The sequence below is a fragment of the Mchenga conophoros genome, linkage group LG2, assembly GCF_057382185.1.
Source record: "Mchenga conophoros isolate Kocher_MC1m ecotype Shallow Benthic linkage group LG2, M_conophoros_male_GT1.1, whole genome shotgun sequence".
In the NCBI taxonomy this organism is placed as follows: Eukaryota; Metazoa; Chordata; class Actinopteri; order Cichliformes; family Cichlidae; genus Mchenga; species Mchenga conophoros.
In genome coordinates, this window is record NC_140527.1 from 19,034,355 (window position 1) to 19,054,874 (window position 20,520).

A 20,520-nucleotide genomic window follows, 5' to 3' on the forward strand; every position below is an offset into this window, starting at 1 on the left:
ACGTAACCGCCACCTCCAGACTTGCGGGACGGTGGCACCTGACCCATCTCGCCGTTTCTGCAGGCAGCCCCTCCACGAACTGCTCCAGCACCACTTTGCCCACCAGCAGCGTCTCGCCCTCTGACGATCCCGGCTGCAGCCAGCGTACGGCCGCGTCATGCAGCTTCCGGGCCCAAGCAAGCGGCCGATCCGCCACGGCCAGCCGACAGGCCCGGAACCGCCGGCGATGATCTTCAGCGGTGAGTCCCAACCGGTCCACCACCGCCCGGCTCACGTCCTGGAAGCTGCCCCTCGAAGCCGGCGGCAGACTCAGGGCCGCCGTCCGAGCCTCCCCCGACAGCAGAGGAAGCAAACGCGGAGCCCACTCCACCTGCGGCCACTGGCAGGCCTCCGCCGTGGCACGAAAAGTCTCCAGAAAAACCTGGGGGTCGTCCCCCATCCGGGGCACCGCCACCGACAGCGGTGGGGGCTTCGGCGGGGCAGCGGCGCCAACCAGCCGCTCCAGAACCAGAGTCTGCCGGTCCGTCTGCTCTTGCAGCGCAGCCAGGTGAGCCCGCTGGGCCGCCGCATGGTCGTGGTTCATTTTCGCCATCTCCGCCAGCATCTGCGCCAAAAACTGCAAAGGTTGGGCGGGCGGCGCAGCCTGCGGGTCGGACATCCCCACACCGGCAGGCTCCTGGGTTTCGGCACCACTTGTGACACACGCTAGGCACAGATACACCCACACACACGTCGTTAACATCAGATGCACGTTTATTGTGAGTGTCCACAGAATGACAGCTGAACACCGTTTGACAGCGGTCGGTTTCCCCAGCTTCCTTCCCTCCGCTCCTCTCCGCCTCACTATATAAAGGGAAGGAAAACCACCATCAGTCCAAAATCGCCATCAGCTGTTCTTACCAGCACCGCCCCATTGTGCACACTGCACCACTCCTCCCCTGCAGCCGCGCCACACCTCCGCCACATGCGCATACCGACGCTGGAGACTGCGCTACTATTTTGCTCCAACACACGAACAGAAACCAGCTGATTGTAGAGAGAGTGCAAGAACTGATTAGCGGGATCGACAGGCAGGCAGACTTACCATTTGACTGGACTACTGGGAACCAGTTCTCTGCAAGAACAGGTTCTCAGTTCCCGTTTCTAGCAACCATGTTTGAAGATACTGAGTAAAACTAGAATGACATGCTAACCATTTGTCTTTAAGGATATCAAGAATTTTCAGGCCCTTACTTTTTCATGTGCAAAATGTTTTTGCACAACTTTTGAAAGAAGGCACTATTTAGGTAAAAGGAGATGTTACTGCCTCCTGCCAAATTGTTTTTTAGAACCAGCTTATTAATGCAAAAGTTCTGGCTTTAAAGTATTTTAAGCCAGGTAGTGCAGGTGCTTTAGAATCCATATTTTCTTTAACCATACATTAACATACACATCTTGTATGCAGATATCTATGCATAAACCATGCACAGAGGCATTTCATGCACAAATTTAGGTTTTCATCAGTATTTTCTTACCTGAATTTAAACTGTCACACCAACAGTCTGCATGTCCTCCTTCACGATATCCATGAATCTTCTCTGTGGTCTTCCTCTTCTCCTCCTGCCTGGCAGAGCCATATCCAAAATCCTTTGTCCACTGTGTCCTCTATCCCTCCTCTGCACATCATCCCATCTCAGCCTTACCTCTAACTTTTTCCTTCTTTTTGAATTTCAAAGCCATCCCACAGACTAGCATGCCTTTACATTCTCCCCTGACATCAGCTTGTCTCTTTCAGATTGCACCTCATGCATCTGTCTGCACCTTCTTCCACTCTTATATGTCATCCTATGTCCCTCCCTTTTCTTGAAGTACATGTTAACCACAGCCATTCCATCCTTTTCACAATAATTGACAACAATCTGCACGTTTTCTTGAAATCGCGGTGATCTGCTGTTGCCTGTGCTGATGCAATCTTCCCTTTCTATCAGGGCTTGGGAGTTCATATCCAAGTTGCACTGCAGACAACTTGGAAAAATTGAGGTTTGGGTCCTGTCACTATTATGCATAACAAATCACACATTGGCATTTGCTGATCATTCACACTTCTGCCGTAACTCAGTGAATACATACTCCATATATCAGCATCAGCTTTAGCAAAGTGTTAACAGATAACCTTGGGATGAGACTGGGCTGATCAATAGTCTTTTTTGTGTGCGTTTTTGCTTAGTTTTGTTAACTATTCGGTTTTACAGTCAGTCATGCAGATTTAGGGGTTATGGACTAATGGTCTATATTATGAATGCCAAATTCATTTTACATGTTATGGGCAATATCCATCCTACCTTGATTTTAAGTGGGGTAGACCAAACTGTCTTTCTGTCAATATTTGGTGTAACTGCACCGGAAATCTGTAGATAATTTTACCAAATAAATGTGTAAATTACAGACAAAGTTCTGGTAGCTCATTGTTCAGACTCTCGTCTAATTATGAAACATTTCGTTTTTGTTAATTGACTGATTTTGTTTTTCCCATCATCTACCCTGCCACTCAGTACTGGCTCAACACAGGGATGTGTGCTGAGTCCTCTCCTATACACCATCCACAAAAGTGACTGCACCCCCAACTGCAACATCATCATCTAATTTGCAGATGACAGCACTCTGATGGGGCTCATGTCCAACGATGACGACACCGCCTACAGAGATGAGGTCCGGCGACTGTCAGAATGGTGTACCTACAATAACCTCACCCTAAACACCCAGAAAACAAAGGAAGTGGTCATGGACTTCCACAAGACAAGAACTGATCCCCCCTCCCCTCTCTATAAAAGGTGTAGAAATAACTGAAAGATTAATAGGCTCTGTTTTGAGTTTTGTTCAAAAAAGAATGACTTCATATAGGAAAAAAATATATCACATATGCAGGACACCTTAAACTAGTTTTTTAATTAAGCAGTAGTGATGGGTCGGTCGCGAACGAAATGGCTCTTAGAGCCGGTTCTTTGAATTCAATTCAATTTTATTTATATAGCGCCAAATCGCAACAAAAGTCGCCTCAAGGCGCTTCATAAAAAAAGGGGGGGAAGTGAACGATGTGAGCCGGCTCCTTATTGGGAGCCGTGGGGTTTTTTTTTTCTGTTCTCCTGCCCTCTCTTTCACTTTTTTTCGCTTCATGCTGCAAGTCACCCTGTGTTTGCGCTGAGCAGAGACGGCAAACAGAGCCTTGCGTATGCGCCCTTCCCCCCTCTGCTCAGCGCTGAGCTGAGGGGGGAGGGCGGTAGTTACACTCGCAACAGCAGTAGCACACAACAAGAGCAGGAGGGAGAGGGAACAAAAGAGAGCCGGGAACAACAACAAGAGACAACACCTTCACATTGGAAAGGTACAGTAAAGAAAATGAGTGACACCAAGAAAAGAAGCAAAGTCTGGAACCATTTCAATCTTACTGACAAAACAAAGGCAGAATGTAGAGTCTACAAGAATAGGATAAGGATAAAAAGGATATCATAGAGCGGGGGTCACTAACAGGCGGACCGGGGTCCGAGTCCGGACCCAGTCGCCATCCTATATGGACCCGGACCTATAGTTAACAAAATATTAAATTATATTTAATTTTGACAGGCGATTCAATTTTAAGCGGTAACCTTACATTGTATTAGACCAGGGAACATACAAACCAATTGTGTGCGAGTTAAGCCACCCACGTGACACTACTTAGCCAATCACATCTGCGCAATTCAAGGCGATCGCAACGCTGAGTGCAGACACAGACAGACAGAGGAAAGAGACGGTGAGAGGCGAATGACAAGCGAGACGATTAACGATACAGTGAGACAAGACGTGAGTGGGAGTCACAAGAGGTAAAACAACTATGGCGCTTTCAAAAAATAGAAAAGTAGACACCGAAAATAGAACTTTCAAGACTGAATGCCTGCCATCCATCCATCCGCTTCCGCTTCTCCTTTTCAGGGTCGCGGGGGGCGCTGGAGCCTATCCCAGCTGTCATAGGGCGAGAGGCGGGGTACGCATATATGTTCATTCTTCCGGCCACAAGCAGCAAACCAGTGTGTCTCATATGTTCAGAAACCGTGGCACTGATTAAAAGTGGCAATGTCAAACGCCACTATGAGACAAAGCACAAAGCTTTTGAACAATCATACCCACCCAAGTCTGAACTCAGGTCCCAGAAAATTAGCAGTCTCAGAGCCCAATATGATCAATCCACAAGGATCTTAACCAGTTCTTTCACCGCCCAACAACGTGCTCGTGAATGTTCCCTCAGAGTTGCTTGGATTTTAGGTCAACACAAAAAGTCCTTTGCAGATGCAGGTGTTGTCAAAGAGTGCATGAGTGCAGTAGCAGAAACATTACTTGAGGGTAAACAAAAAGAAGAGCTTTGTGACAAAATAAAGCAAATACCTATGTCAGCATCAACAGCCACAAAGAGAAGTGAAATATTAGCTCAGGATGTGCTATCCCAGCTGGAAGAAGCTATTCATAAGACACCATGTGTAGGCTTGGCTGTAGATGAGTCCACTGATGTGTCTGACAATGCTCAACTGTTAGTTTATGTAAGGTTCTTCAACAATGATAAGAAAGAGTTCTGTGAAGACCTGCTAGGTGTAACTTCCCTTTACAGCACTACAAGAGGAGAGGATATTTACCTGGCCATTAAGGAAATGTTAACAAAGCGAGGAATAGAGCCAAACCAAGTGGTTTCAATAACCACAGATGGAGCCCCTGCTATGATGGGGAGAGAGAAAGGAGCTGTAGCAAGAATGAAAGAGGACAATCCCGAGCTAATCTCTTACCATTGCATTATTCATCAGTCAGTGTTATTCTCCACCCTGTCAGATGAGTATGCTGAGGTGATGAAAACAATGATGAAAATGATAAATTTTCTCAGGGCATCTTCTTCTTGTCAGCATGGCATGCTCAGGGAATTTCTCAGAGAAGTTGATGCACACGCTGATGATCTTCTGCTTCACAACAATGTGAGATGGCTTAGCAAAGGCAGGGCATTGGAGCAATTTTGGTCCATCGGAAGTGAAGTAGCAGCTTTCTTGGAAGAGCTGGAAAGTCAAAAAGCAACAAACTTTTCTCTCTTTTTAAATGATGGGAAAAACATGGATATTGTGGCCATTTTGGTTGATATCACTTCACACCTGAATGAACTGAATTTGAAGCTGCAGGGCAAGGACAATTCAATTTGTGAACTGATGACAGCTGTCTGCTGCTTTCAGAGGAAACTTGAAGTGTTCAAAGAAGGCAAGGCAAGGCAAATTTATTTGTATAGCACAATTCAACAACAAGGTGATTCAAAGTGCTTTACAGAGACATTAGAAACAAAAACAAATAAAAAGTATGATTTAAAATTGATTAAAACAAGCAAACAAACAAACTAACTAAACACACACATTTCACACCTGTTCGCGTGATCTGAACCCTTATCGTAAGGGGAGCTACCAGTCCTTCTGTGGACGAGCTACTTTCTATTTTAAATTCCCTGAATTTAAAATACTCTCTAGACCCAGTCTAGACCCAGCTGGGGAGCTACCCAGAGCTCTAACCCACTTAACAAACAAACAAACAAACAAACAAACAAACAAACAAACAAAACAGCATGTAAAATCAAAACAGATAAAATCAGAACAGTAGATAAAATCAGTAGTTAATGTAAGTTTTGAAATTTAAGCTTAAAAGTGTGGATTTGGTGCTTTATTCAAATGCAGCTGAGAATAGGTGAGTCTTCAACCTGGATTTAAATAAACTGAGTGTTTCAGCTGATCTGAGGCTTTCTGGGAGTTTGTTCCAGATATAAGGAGCATAAAAGCTGAATGCAGCTTCTCCGTGTCTGGTTCTGACTCTAGGAACTGATAAAAGACCGGATCCAGATGACCTGAGGGATCTGGAAGGTTCATACTGGGTCAGGAGGTCACTGATGTATTTTGGTCCTAAACCATTCAGAGCTTTATAGGCCAGCATCAGAACTTTAAAGTCTATCCTCTGACGGACAGGCAGCCAGTGTAAAGACCTCAGAGCTGGACTGATGTGGTCCACTTTTTTGGTCTTAGTGAGGACTCGAGCAGCAGAGTTCTGAATGAGCTGTAGTTGTCTGACTGATTTTTTAGGTAGACCTGTAAAGATGCTGTTACAGTAATCAAGCCTACTAAAGATGAATGCATGGACTAGTTTTTCCAGGTCCTGTTGAGACATCAGATCTTTTATCCTAGAAATATTTTTGAGGTGATAGTAAGCTGATTTTGTTATTGTCTTAATGTGTTTCTCTAAGTTTAGGTCTGCATTCATCACTACACCCAAATTTCTCGCCTGGTTTGTGGTTTTCACGTGTATAGATTGAAGTTCTCTGGTGACCTGTAATCGTTTTTCTTTGGCACCAAAGACTATTACCTCAGTTTTGTTTTTGTTTAGCTGGAGAAAATTGTGGCACAGCCAGTAATTAATTTCCTCAATGCATTTACCAAGAGCCTGTACAGGGCCTCGGGCTCCTGGTGACACTGTGATATATATTTGTGTGTCATCTGCATAGCTGTGGTAGTTTATTTTGTTGTTCTTTATAATCTGTGCCAGTGGGAGCATGTAAATGTTAAACAGAGGGGGTCCCAAGATGGAACCTTGGGGAACTCCACATGTGATACTAGTCTGCTCAGATGTGGAGTTACCTATTGATACAAAGTATTTCCTGTTTTCTAAGTATGTTTTGAACCAGTTTAGTACAGTTCCTGAAAGACCTGCCCAGTTCTCCAGTCATTTGAGTAATATGTTGTGGTCAACTGTATCAAATGCTGCACTGAGATCCAGTAAAACTAAGACTGACATTTTTCCACTGTCTGTGTTCAGACATATGTCATTAAACACTTTTGTCAGAGCGGTTTCAGTGCTGTGGTTCTGTCTAAAACCCGACTGGAAGGCATCGTAGCAGTTATTCTGTTTTAAGAAGTAATTGAGCTGTTGAGAAACTGCTTTTTCAATGATCTTACTTAAAAATGGGAGATTTGAGATCGGCCTGTAGTTTTTCATTTGTGTCTTGTCAAGATTGTCCTTTTTCAGTATAGGTTTTATTACAGCAGTTTTTAGTGGTTCTGGAAACACACCTGACATTAAGGAAAAGTTGACGATCTGTAACAGGTCTGACTCTAAAGTCTTTGAGACCTTTTTGAAAAAACTTGTTGGCAGGACATCTAAACAGCAAGAAGACCTGCAAGGAGACTAAGCACACTTCCCAACAGCGAAGGAACAGGTTCAGGGACAGAGAGATGTGTCCTCTTTTGTTGACTTTGTTGATAAGCTGATTGAAAACTTCGGCAAACGTTTTGATAGCTTCAGCTTTGGACAGCAGCTCACCATGTTCATAAAGAACCCATTTGCCATCACTGATGTCAGAGGGTTCTCAAAGGAAGTCACACAGCACTTCAAGTGGGCAAATGCTGGGCCTCTTCAAATGCAACTAATTGATCTCCAAGCAGATGTGGCCCTGAAAGAGCAGTTTGGAAGAACTGAACCTGCCACTTTCTGGCCCCAAATGGTCTCTGAGACAGCTTTCCCAAATCTGAGGATTTGAAGTAGCCCTGTACATCTTGACCACGTTTGGCTCCACATACAGCTGTGAGGCAGCTTTCTCCACAATGAACATAATAAAAACTAAATATTGTTCTAGGCTCACCAATGAGCACCTACACATGTGTATGAGAATGGCCCTGACACCATTCCAGCCCAGATTTAAAATCCTAGTAGAGCAAACTAAAGCTAAATTCTCTCACTGAACAACAGAAAGTGGGGACGTGGACTATAAGGGGGTGAAAGAAAGAGAAACTGTAAAATTGTTAAAATGTTTTGATGTTATCTGTTGAAACTGTATTGAGACTGTTAAGTCGAGATGTAAAGTGTAAAGAAAAAGCACTTTGTTTTAAGATGCACAATTTAGCCATTTTATTTATTTTCTCTAATTCATTTTAAACAGCAGCCCTATATCTAATGTAGGCCTACTGTGTGTTTCAGTGTTAACAATACATTTTGTTGAAATGTTTTTAACTTGTATTTTCATTGATTTGACAGTCTATTGCTCATACATTCAGATATAAATTTAAAAAAAAAGGTTGCTTCTCTATCACAATCATAATGTAAGTTAGACATTATGATGTCCCGGACCTCTGCTTGAGAAGATTTTCTCCAACTGGACCTCCTCAAATTTTAGTTTAATACCCCTGACATAGAGCCTGCTCCACAAACAACATGCACAGGCACCTAAGAACTGTCCACCCATCAGTGCAATGGGAAGATAAAATGCAGTCAGTTGAGTGTGATATTAATATTTCTAGATGCCAACCTTTTCCTTAATTAAAGATCTTTTTTTTTTTTCTCCATATTTTAACTCATTCACTGCCAGCCATTTTCAAATCAGGTAACTCCCCACTGCCAGGGTTTTTGAGCATTTTTACTCATTTTTGAAGAGCCACAGAAAACTGTGTGTTATGATCATATAAACGCTGAACCTACCAAAATGAAGAACAGACTCTCTTCTTTCATCCAAAAAAAAAAGCTTGTTTCTACCATTTTCCATTCTTTAGTAATCAGCTGTAGAAGAGAGGTGGGTTCCACCAAAAATGCCTGTTTTGACCAAAAAAAGGGAGAAAACGAGCTTTTTGTGAAAAATACATTTCAAGCAGAAAAGTGCCTTTGACACTAATATTTCTTGCTTTGTGACACCTCTAACATATAAAATAGTTTTTCACTTCTATAAAACAGAAATAACACTGAGAAAGGTTATGTTTTATCAAAACAATTTATTTACAAATATATGAAAAAATAAAATTCACTGACAAGCTGCCCGAGGTTGTATTCTAGCCCCTCCCATTGAAAAACGTAATTGACGTTGTTAAGATTCAAAAATTGAGGAAGGGTACAAGAGGTGATCGAAAAATAACCACACTGGTCCGGCCGGGTGAAGTCAAACGAAGATTTTAATTCACACGTGGGAAGATCACTGAAAACAGCAATTGATCTTCGACTTACTAAGGCACAAACAATTATTTTATAACATCAGGGTTTGTTTACTGACGCCCCTTCATGCGTCACAGATACATTTTATACATACGTCAAATCAACACCACAATGACCTTTTACACAGAACATCATCGTCTATTTTCATGGCTGGCACTTCCTGTGTACCTTTCAGTTCTTATCCTATTCCTCTTTCTTGCCGAGACACCAAGAAACGGTTCCTCTTTTACCAAAACAATTTTGCAGTTACAGCCAAACATCCTCTAAATAAATCTAATTTAAAGTGTGTGTGTCACGACCTCACTCAGCCTCGATGTCACCTCTCGCACTTCTGACCTTTTACCAGACCAGAGGCTCACTGAGACTATGTGTATGTCTTCTACTAAATAAATGTTTTAATCAAGAACCCCTACTAAAAGCTTAATACAAGAATATGAACATATAAAAGATAATAAAATAAACTGATATAAGTGTTTTGTAAGCATGTATTGCAATTCCTTCTATGTTCTAGTTTTCCCTCAGCATGTATCACCTGAACAGTCACGTCAGTGAGGCTTACGACCTTTAAAGAACCTGAACATCAACTCAAATAAGCACAGATATGCAATATGTATAAAATAGTTATAACTGCACCTGAAATACAAAGTTAACATCATCATAAACATCTTAAGGCCATCTTAAAGCTATCTGTTACATTGTTAAAGCAATGATCATACTGCAGATTATATTATGCTGGTCAAATACTTTTCTGTTCATCCCCACAACGTCTATAGACGTCAACGGCAGTCAACGTAAGTTTTTCAATTGACGTCTATAGACGTCAATGGCAGTGAATGAGTTAATTTATATTTTATTGTGTTGTGGTTTGCAGTGTTTTGTGTTGTTTCACCTTAAATTTGATTAAAAGGAAAAAGCTGAAAATTTAAGTAGTTAAAAGCTGAAATGTATGGAATGTAAATAGTTGGTTTCTGTATTTTATAATTTATTTATTACATTTTACATGGAGTGAATAAATAAATGCATATTTACAGTGGCCCCTAGAGACAAAGCACGTACAAACTCCAAAACACAACGGAAGTGCTCCAGGATGCTAGGGGCCGTGTTGAGCTTTTGTTACGTAGTGGCTACACAAGCCAGGAAGTACCAACAATCGGGTTGGGTGTGTGTTAGTAACACTCTCTTCCCCCCCTTCTCACCGTCTCTTCTCCCCTTTGGTTTTCTTTCTCTCCCTCTCTTTCTTTCATTCTTTCTCCCTGTCCTATCCCCCAGTCATGTCTGTCCCGTTTGTAGCAACTGAAAATAAAATAAATTCATAATTATAATAAAGGTCAATCAAATGGACCAATATGACAAGGCCATGATGATCCACTTGGTAAAATAAATCTGCTTGGCATCTTTCTTGGCCTTAAGACAACAATTCTGATGGCTAAAGATCCAAACGGGACACAAAAAAAAAAAGAAAAAAAAAAGTAACAGGTAAATGAAGTTTTTTTTTTTAATTATTTGAATATATATATATATATATATATATATATATATATATATATACACACATATGAGTGTTTGTGTATTAAATTACAAATTACAAATTACAAAAACAACAGACATATGAATTTGATTGTGTAATTTAAGTGATCTAAGTAGCTTTGTTTTGGAAGTTCAGTTAACGCTAGAAATGTGTTTTGGAGTTTGTACGTGTTTCGTCTCTAGGGGCCCCCATAAATATTTATATATAAACATACATAAAGAAAACCACGTTTTTTTACATTACTAATTCCTTTTGTGCATAATTTTATATTGTTGTTGATAATTAATTAATTAAAGCAACAAAAAAACCTGAAGAGCCAGTTGAGAACCGAAAGAGCCGGCTCTTTTTAGTGAGCCGAGTCGAAAGAGCCGGTTCTCTAAAAAGAGCCGGAAATCCCATCACAATTAAGCAGCAAGGCAGAACAAAATCAGGGGTGTATCAAGACACAGGGACTAAACCCCAATTCAACCAGATCCAGAACTGATCCGGAATTAAAACAGGACTACAAGAGTTCAAAATCAGGACTACTGAGGACTTAACCAAGACAGAACCAGAATCAGAACTAGATGATAGAAGCACTAAAAATCATCATAGACCTGCACTACACTTATTTTTTAATTCTACCAAAGTACACTATTTAGATTCAGAAAAGTTTATATAATTATTTAGCCTTGTTGTGCAAAGAAGCCTGCATAACTTAAAAAATATAGAATTTGAAAAATAACAAACCTAAAAAGAAACACTAGGTACGACCCATATGGAAAATATATATATAAATCTTATAAAGTTTGTATCTGTTTTGTGTGAAACTTGTATGAAAAGCATACAAGAGTGAAAACAGATATAAGATCCCTTGAAGAATTATATAATGAAACTTGTATGTTTTGGATACTTCCTAAAACAATATATGAACGTAATGAGAAAGTGGCCACTTTCGTGAGTAAATCATATATGTTTTTACTATTTCTTTTCCATATGGGGAGATACATGAGTACCTATGATACAGTGATACTTTTGGTAAACAACCATTTGACTAACATTTATGTCTCACCTGCTATAAATATACAGTTGAAACCAGATATTTACATACTCTTCAGATAAAAAAACTTTTTTAATTGTAACATCAAATCAGACTAAATGTTAATTTTTTTTAGATTGATAAATACAAAAAACATATTTGTTAACTTTAAGAGTAAAGAGAGAAATTGTCTGTATTTCTTAATTGCAAATGGCACCAAATTTATATTCAAATTGAGCCACACTTATGGAGCTCCACAATTCTTTTCCAGGTGTTTTGGTTGACATCTCTTGATTTTCCCATTTTAAAGAAACAGGCTCTGGCTGTGTCCCAATTAAGAGACTGCACGCTTGAAGTGCGCGCACTACGCGTACTACGTATGGTGCGTACTATAAGTACGAGAAGTGCGGAAGTGAGAGGCTTGTGAAATGGGACGGTATACGCTTCGTCGCGCTGTTCAGGTTGCCTAGCAACCATGATACTAACCGCGAGACACGTTACATACAGCTTTGTTTGACAGAAATGAAGGAGAAAAATGTTTTGTTGGTCATTCATTTTTGTCATGACATCACTTTGATTAGTTGAGTATCTGAGGCTGAGACCACGGGACTGTAAAACATGATTGTTGGGCTTCATTTCTGTGCTGAACAGTCATTTAAGATTAGTTAGTAAATAACAATTAGTTAATGTTGTTCATGAGACTAAAGTCACTGTGGCAATGTAAATATAATATGGCCAATATTATAGTATTGTCAGATTATTATGAAAATATATATATATATATACACACACACACATATACATATATCACTGACTTTCAGCTTGTTGTGTTAGTGGATATATGACTGACTTTAATTATTACACATTCGCACATAAATAAGTGACGTCATATTCAGTACTTTTGACAGTTCACTCTTCGGCCACTCCATCTTATTAGGGAAATTCCACATATCCATCCATCCATTTTCATCCGCTTTGTCCGGGGCCGGGTCGCGGGGGCGGCAGCCTAAGCAAAGAGGCCCAGACCTCCCTCTCCCCAGCCACCTCCTCCAGCTTATCCGGGGGAATACCAAGGCGTTCCCAGGCAAGCCGAGAGATATAATCTCTCCAGCGTGTCCTGGGTCTGTCCCGGGGCCTCCTCCCGGTGGGACATGCCTGGAACACCTCGCCCAGGAGGCGCCCAGGGGGCATCCTTGTCAGATGCCCGAACCACCTCAGCTGGCTCCTTTCGATGTGGAGCAGCAGCTGCTCTACTCTGAGCCCCTCCCGGATGGCTGAACTTCTCACCCTATCTCTAAGGGAGAGGCCAGCCACCCTTCGGAGGAAGCTCATTTCTGCCGCTTGTATCCGCGATCTCGTTCTTTCGGTCACTGCCCACAGCTCGTGGCCATAGGTGAGGGTAGGGACGTAGATCGACCGGTAAATTGAGAGCTTCGCTTTTACACACAGCTCCCTCTTCACCACGACGGACCGGTGCAGCGTCCGCATTACTGCAGCTGCAGCCCCAATCCGTCTGTCGATCTCCGACTCCCTTCTCACATCACTCGCGAACAAGACCCCGAGATACTTGAACTCCTCCACTTGGGGCAGGAACTCATCCCCGACCCGGAGTGGGCACTCCACCCTTTTCCGGCTGAGAACCATGGCCTCAGATTTGGAGGTGCTGATCCTCATTCCCGCTGCTTCACACTCGGCTGCAAACCGCTCCAGTGCGAGCTGGAGGCCCTCACCCGATGAAGCCAACAGAACCACATCATCTGCAAAAATCAGAGATGAGATTCTGAGGCCACCAAAGCGAAAGCCCTCCGCCACTTGGCTGCGCCTAGAAATCCTGTCCATAAAAATTATGAACAGAACCGGAGACAAAGGGCAGCCCTGGCGGAGCCCATCACCCACCGGAACGAGTCCGACTTATTGCCGGCAATGCGAACCAAGCTCTTGCAACGGTTGTATAGGGATCGAATGGCCCGTAGCAATGGGCCAGACACCCCATATTCCCGCAACACCTCCCACAGGACACCCCGAGGGACACGGTCGAATGCCTTCTCCAAATCCACAAAACACATGTAGACTGGTTGGGCAAACTCCCATGCACCCTCAAGTATCCTGGAGAGGATAAAGAGCTGGTCCAGTGTTCCGCGACCAGGACGAAAACCGCATTGTTCCTCCTGTATCCGAGGTTCGACTAACGGACGAACTCTCCTTTCCAGCACCCTGGCATAGACTTTCCCAGGGAGGCTGAGGAGTGTGATCCCCTTTCCGGTCCCCTTTCTTGAAGATGGGGACCACCACCCCGGTCTGCCAGTCCACAGGTACTGCCCCTGATCTCCACGCAACATTGCAGAGGCGTGTCAACCAGGACAGCCCTACAACGTCCAGAGCCTTCAGGAACTCGGGGCGGACCTCATCAACACCAGGGGCTCTGCCACCAAGGAGTTGTTTAACTGCCTCAGTGACCTCGCCCCCGGAAATTGGCGGGTCATTCCCCTCATCCCCAGACTCTGCTTCCTCCTCGGAAGACGTGTCAGTGGGATTAAGGAGGTCCTCGAAGTATTCCTTCCACCGCCTGACAATTTTCTCAGTCGACGTCAGCAGCGCTCCGCCAGCACTATACACAGTGCAGGTAGAGCACCGCTTTCCCCTCCTGAGATGTCTGACGGTTTGCCAGAATCTCTTCGAGGCAGCCCGAAAGTCTTTTTCCATGGCCTCTCCGAACTCCTCCCACACCCGAGTTTTTGCTTCAGCCACTGCCCGAGCCACATTCCGCTTGGCCTGTCGATACCTGTCGGCTGCCTCCGGAGTCCCACAGGCTAACCAAGCCCAATAGGACTCCTTCTTCAGCCTGGTGGCTCCCTTCACCTCTGGTGTCCACCATTTGGTTCGGGGATTACCACCACGGCAGGCACCAACCACCTTGCGGCCGCAGCTCAATGCAGCAGCTTCGGCAATGGAGACGCTGAACATGGTCCATTCGGACTCAATGTCCCCAGTCTCCCTCGGAATGCTGTTGAAGCTCTGCCGGAGGTGTGTGTTGAAGATCTCGCGGACTGGGGCCTCTGCTAGACGTTCCCAGCACACCCTCACTACGCGTTTAGGTGCACCAGGTCTGTCCAGCGTCTTCCCCCGCCACCTGATCCAACTCACCACCAGGTGGTGATCAGTTGACAGCTCAGCCCCTCTCTTTACCCGAGTATCCAGAACATATGGTCGCAGGTCTGCTGATACGATTACAAAATCGATCATCGACCTACGGCCTAGAGCATCCTGGTGCCACGTGCACTTATGGACACTCTTATGTTCGAACAGGGTGTTCGTTATGGCCAAACTGTGATTAGCACAGAAGTCCAATAACAGAGCACCGCTCGGGTTCAGATCAGGGAGGCCGTTCCTCCCAATCACGCCCCTCCAGGTCTCGCTGTCGTTACCCACGTGAGCATTGAAGTCTCCCAGCAGGACAACAGAGTCTCCAGGTGGAGCACCCTCCAGCACCCCCCCCCCCCCCCCCCCAGGGACTCTAAGAAGGCTGGGTACTCTGAACTGCCACTCGGCGCATAAGCGCAGATGACAGTCAGGACCCGTTCCCCGACCCTAAGGCGCAGGGAACAAACCCTCTCGTCCACCGGGAAAAACCCCAACGTACCGGCAGCAAGCCGAGGGGATATTAGGATACCCACCCCAGCCCGCCGCCTCTCACCAGGGGCAACTCCAGACTGAGACAGAGTCCAGCCCCTCTCCAGGAGACTGGTTCCAGAGCCCAAGCCATGCGTAGAGGTGAGCCCGACTATATCTAGCCGGTACCTCTCAACCTCACGCACTAACTCAGGCTCCTTCCCCACCAGAGAGGTGACATTCCATGTCCCTATTGCCAGTCTTGGCAGCCGGGGGTCAGTCCGCCAGGGCCTCCGCTCCTGGCCGCCACCCGGCACACAATGCACCCGACCCCTATGGCGCCTCCTGCGGGTGGTGGGCCTGCGGGAGGATGGGCCCATGTCTCCTCTTCGGGCTGTGCCCGGCCGGGCCCCATGGACTAAGGCCCGGCCACCAGACGCTCGCCCTCGGGCACCCTCCCCGGGCCTGGCTCCAGGGCGGGGCCCCGGTAACCCTATCCCGGGCAGGGTAAACTGTTCCCTCGATGTCCTTTTCATAAGGGTCTTATGAATCGCTCTTTGTCTGGTCCCTCACCCAGGGCCAATTTGCCATGGGAGACCCTACCAGGGGGCAAAAGCCCCCAGACAACATAGCCCCTGGGATCCCTGTGACACACAAACCCCTCCACCACGATAAGGTAGCGATTCAAGGAGGGGAGGGAAATTCCATTCCATTCCACATACATAAATGTAAATTTCAACACTCAACCCCATCATTTAATTTGTTTTTGATTGAAATTGAATATTACTTAAACTCTCTTAAATTAACTTCCAATAAAAAAGGTTTATCATTGATTGAAATTCGTTCAGAAATGTTTAACGAATGAGCTGTCACAACTTTCAAATACAAAGTTGTTATGGAGTCTGTCACATTCCCCCCCTTTTTTCTTTTTTTCCCTTTATTTATTTATCCTTCTTATTTCATTGTACTGTGTATTGTTACTCTTATTTGCCTTGTATGTCTACTGTACAAACTGAACTGGAATGACTGACTGTTCGCTTTATGGTTTCAATAAAGTTTAGAAAAAAAAAAAACAACCTCTTCAGCCGCTCCCGTCTGCCGTATTTTGCGGCAAAATTATCCACACCCACCGCCGCGCTATGAATTGTGGGATATATGGGACCACGAAGCGTGCACCGGACCACGCTTGATATTTGGGGAAATCGATGGCGCATTTGGAGTATGCATTTGAAGCAGACTTCGAATTGGGACAGCCGTCGTCGCGTGGCGGTGACGTAACCGCACTTAAAATGCGTACTTCTTTTTTTTTTTTTTTTTTTTTTTTTTAAATAAAATGCGTACTTCAAGCGTGCAGTCTCTTAATTGGGACACAGCCTCTGTGTTTTGCCTTATATGCATCCACAGGTGTGTCACCAATTTACTCACATGGACTCTACTAACCTATCAGAAGCTTCTTCAGCTCAGAATGGAATCGTCTGGAGTTTTCTTATTAATTAACAATAAACTTAGTGTATATGTACTCCTAAATTTGATGAAAGTGATGAAAAATAGACAGCTCTGTCTCTCTTTATTTTGACATTTAACTAATTCAAAAGATATTTTAATATTTATTTAACCAAAACAAAACAAGTTTACTCTAAATTGATGTTGTACAGTAAAAAAATGTTCTTGTGTTTTCCATAAAGTGTATGTAAATATCTGGTTTTAACTGTGAATATACTGCTGTATATTGAAATTCCTCTTGTTTTGCATCGAAATATACTGAACAACATACAAAGCATAATATATAAAACACTACCAGAGTTTTTTCTTTGAAAGAAGCCCCTTATGTCCATTCTTGTATATCAGTGCATTACTGAAACCGATTTATTTAGCCGTGGAGAGTAACAACTGAATATATGAAATAAACACACATGTAAGCTAAGACTCTCTAAAGAAACAGCACTGTTGTTGTTCGGCTTTTCATTTCGCCATTTGTTGATTCACTCGAAGAGCAAGTAATGTAATATGGGTCAAGTGATCAGTTTGATATCAATCTTTCGTGATACACCGTCATATTTACATTATTTGTACAGTACGAATGATTTGCTGTGGTCACCTGGTCGAACTTGAGTTCTCCTCTGTCTGCCTGGCTGCGTTTCTCTAACAGCACACTCGCAGGCAGCAGCTGCCCCGCCCCGCTTAGTGTCTGAGCTCGGATCATACCAATATTAGGGGGGATTTATGCACAGTCGTAAATTCCCACAGTGTGCACTATGTGCTTCGAATATTGTTTGTAGTTCTTGTTTTACACAGTGTCAGCCAGGCATCTAACTATGAAAAAATTACACTCCAAAAGACCCCGGGCTTCTGAAAAAACAACCCGGGCTTAAGCCCAGTAAGCCACCCCCCCCGCTCCGCCACTGGTTTAGAGCCATTTAGGGTCACTTAGCCTATGCAAGAAGGTCACACCATTGCCAGTAGTCATGCTCATGGTACGCTTTGGTCATGTTCCAGTGTTTTATATGTGTTGCCAGTTATGATAGAAACAAGTAAAATGCTGGGACATTTTTTTTGTGAGTCCCCACTCTTTGTTCTGTTTTTTCCCATTTTTTCTTTTTTGGAAGCAAATATATTTCTCCCTCAAGTTTTTGCACTTCTTTCTACATGTTCTCATGTCCATTCCAATAGTTTTGGCGATCTTCCTCCAGGAGACTGAGGCAATAATTATCATTGCCTCAATCATCTTTTCAAAAGAATTACCAGAAATACACAAGTGAACAGGACAGTCACAATTACTGGAAGTTGCATTGATGCAGTGTGTAGTTACAGTAAGGAGGTGAACACTGGATTATAGCATAGGTCAGCGGTCGCCAACCTTTTTTGCGCCACGGACCGGTTTATGCCCGACAATATTTTCACGGACCGGCCTTTAAGGTGTCGCGGATAAATACAACAAAATAAAACTAGTACCGGTACCGAAAAAAAGAAGATTTATTCATAACACATGTGAAAAGACCCAGGAAAACAGAGTTAACAATCAAAACGATAACAAAATAATGCTGAAAACCGATAAAAACCCTGAAAACCAGACATTTCACACCTGAGCCTCAACTCTCGCGGCCCGGTACCAAACGACTCACGGACCGGTACCGGTCCGAGGCCCGGGGGTTGGGGACCGCTGGCATAGGTCATAGTGCAGGGTTTCAGAAAGGTTTGTGTTTGCAACATACCCATGGCACAGATTTAACACAGAGGCCTAACCTATGTGTAAGAGAGGCTTTTTGTTTTAGGCACTGCAGTGAACATCAATGCTCTTATGCACATATGATCAAAGTAGAAGGTTTGATTCATTATTCACAAACTGGTTATCAGTGCAGTAACAAATATCTTTTGTATATCAAGTTTCCAAAAGATCATATAGTCTGTTTATTATATAGACCCAACACTAGTGTTCAACTGGATTTACCCTCTAATTAGTCTTTCTGTGAACACTCACCCAAAAAATTCAATTCTTATTTGACCCAGAGAACAAACTGGGCAGAGAAACCCTTCAGGGCGACGGTTTGGAGGTTGAGCAGGGTGGACAAGCCATTTCGGAGGTCAGCAATGGAGGTGGTAAAGTTCCTCTGTTGGTTTTAGAAGTGACCAGCGATGGAAGCAGTGTTAAAGACTGACTTTGGGTCTGACTGGTGGTCAGAAACAGTAATAGAGGATAACTGGAAGTTGGATAGGAGGCCAGGAACACAGACAGAGCACCTTTGGAGGCCAGCAAAGTTGAGGCTTGGGTAGTGACGACAAAGGACACAAAGCCTCCCTAGAGGCTGACTCTCTGACCCAGGTAACACATGTTAAACGGATATCTGTCACTTGTGTCCACTAGTTGTGAATTATAGTAAGCTACAGTATTCTTGATCATCAGACAGACCTTTCTCATTGTTCTAGTCTGTGAAATCTAGCTGCTCTTAGGCTAATACTCTCTGTCCTATTTCCGTTTTCAGGCAGAAACTCTGAGCAAGAAATGTTGTATGATAAAGTTTCGTTTGAGTGACAACCTCTCTCTATATATACACAATACAATATATCTTATGAGTTCCAATGTATCCAGTCAGTTGCAGAATAAAAGCATAGGAAATGTAAAGCATTTACTTTTACAGATGATAGAAAGAGGAGAAACAATAAAGGGTAGCGGTAGCATAATGTACCATCCTACCTGCAGCTGTTTTAACTTGAGCAGTATATTGAGACAGGAGGTTATATCAGAGATAAACAACACTTAACACCCACTCACTGGCTTAAAGGTAGAGAACACATTGACTCGGAAACACACACCTCCACAGTGCACATGCACACACAAGAAGAAGCGTTAGATGAACACAAGCGCGCTAATAGTTGTAATTCTTTCTTTTTTTTATACCGACAAAGATACAATGTATTCACATGTCGATACATGTATGCAGTGTTTTACTCCATCTGTCTCCTCATTCACACAAACTGACTGCGTTACGTTTACTTCTGTGTAGGTTAAGCTGTAGAGTGAAACAAGGGCCTGATTGATTTTGATATCTTAATGGTACCACAAACAAATGATCGCACAGTATCCTCCACCATTAGTATGATTGTTATTCATCATATTAAAGAAAAACATGCTATGAAGGAGTCTTTCAATTTTTCTTCATATAAGAATGATTTATATAAAGTGCTCCAGACACTTTCCACACTGGTTATGTGTTGCAGCCTTGTTGTGTTTACATCTACAGTGGGGCAAAAAAGTATTTAGTCAGCCACCGATTGTGCAAGTTCCCCCACTTAAAATGATGACAGAGGTCAGTAATTTGCACCAGAGGTACACTTCAACTGTGAGAGACAGAATGTGAAAGAAAAATCCATGAATTCACATGGTAGGATTTGTAAAGAATTTATTCGTAAATTAGGGTGGAAAATAAGTATTTGGTCACCTCAAACAAGGAAAATCTCTGGCTCTCACAGACCTGTAACGTCTTCTGTAAGACGCTTTTCTGTCCCCCACTCGTTACCTGTATGAATGGCACCTGTTTGAACTCATCATCTGTATAAAAGACACCTGTCCACAGCCTCAAACAGTCAGACTCCAAACTCCGCCATGGCCAAGACCAAAGAGCTCTCGAAGGACACCAGGAAAAGTATTGTAGACCTGCACCAGACTGGGAAGAGTGAATTTACAATAGGCAAGCAGCTTGGTGTGAAAAAATCAACTGTGGGAGCAATCATCAGAAAATGGAAGACATACAAGACCACTGATAATCTCCCTCGATCTGGGGCTCCACGCAAGATCTCATCCCGTGGGGTCAAAATGATCATGAGAACGGTGAGCAAAGATCCCAGAACCACACGGGGGGACCTGGTG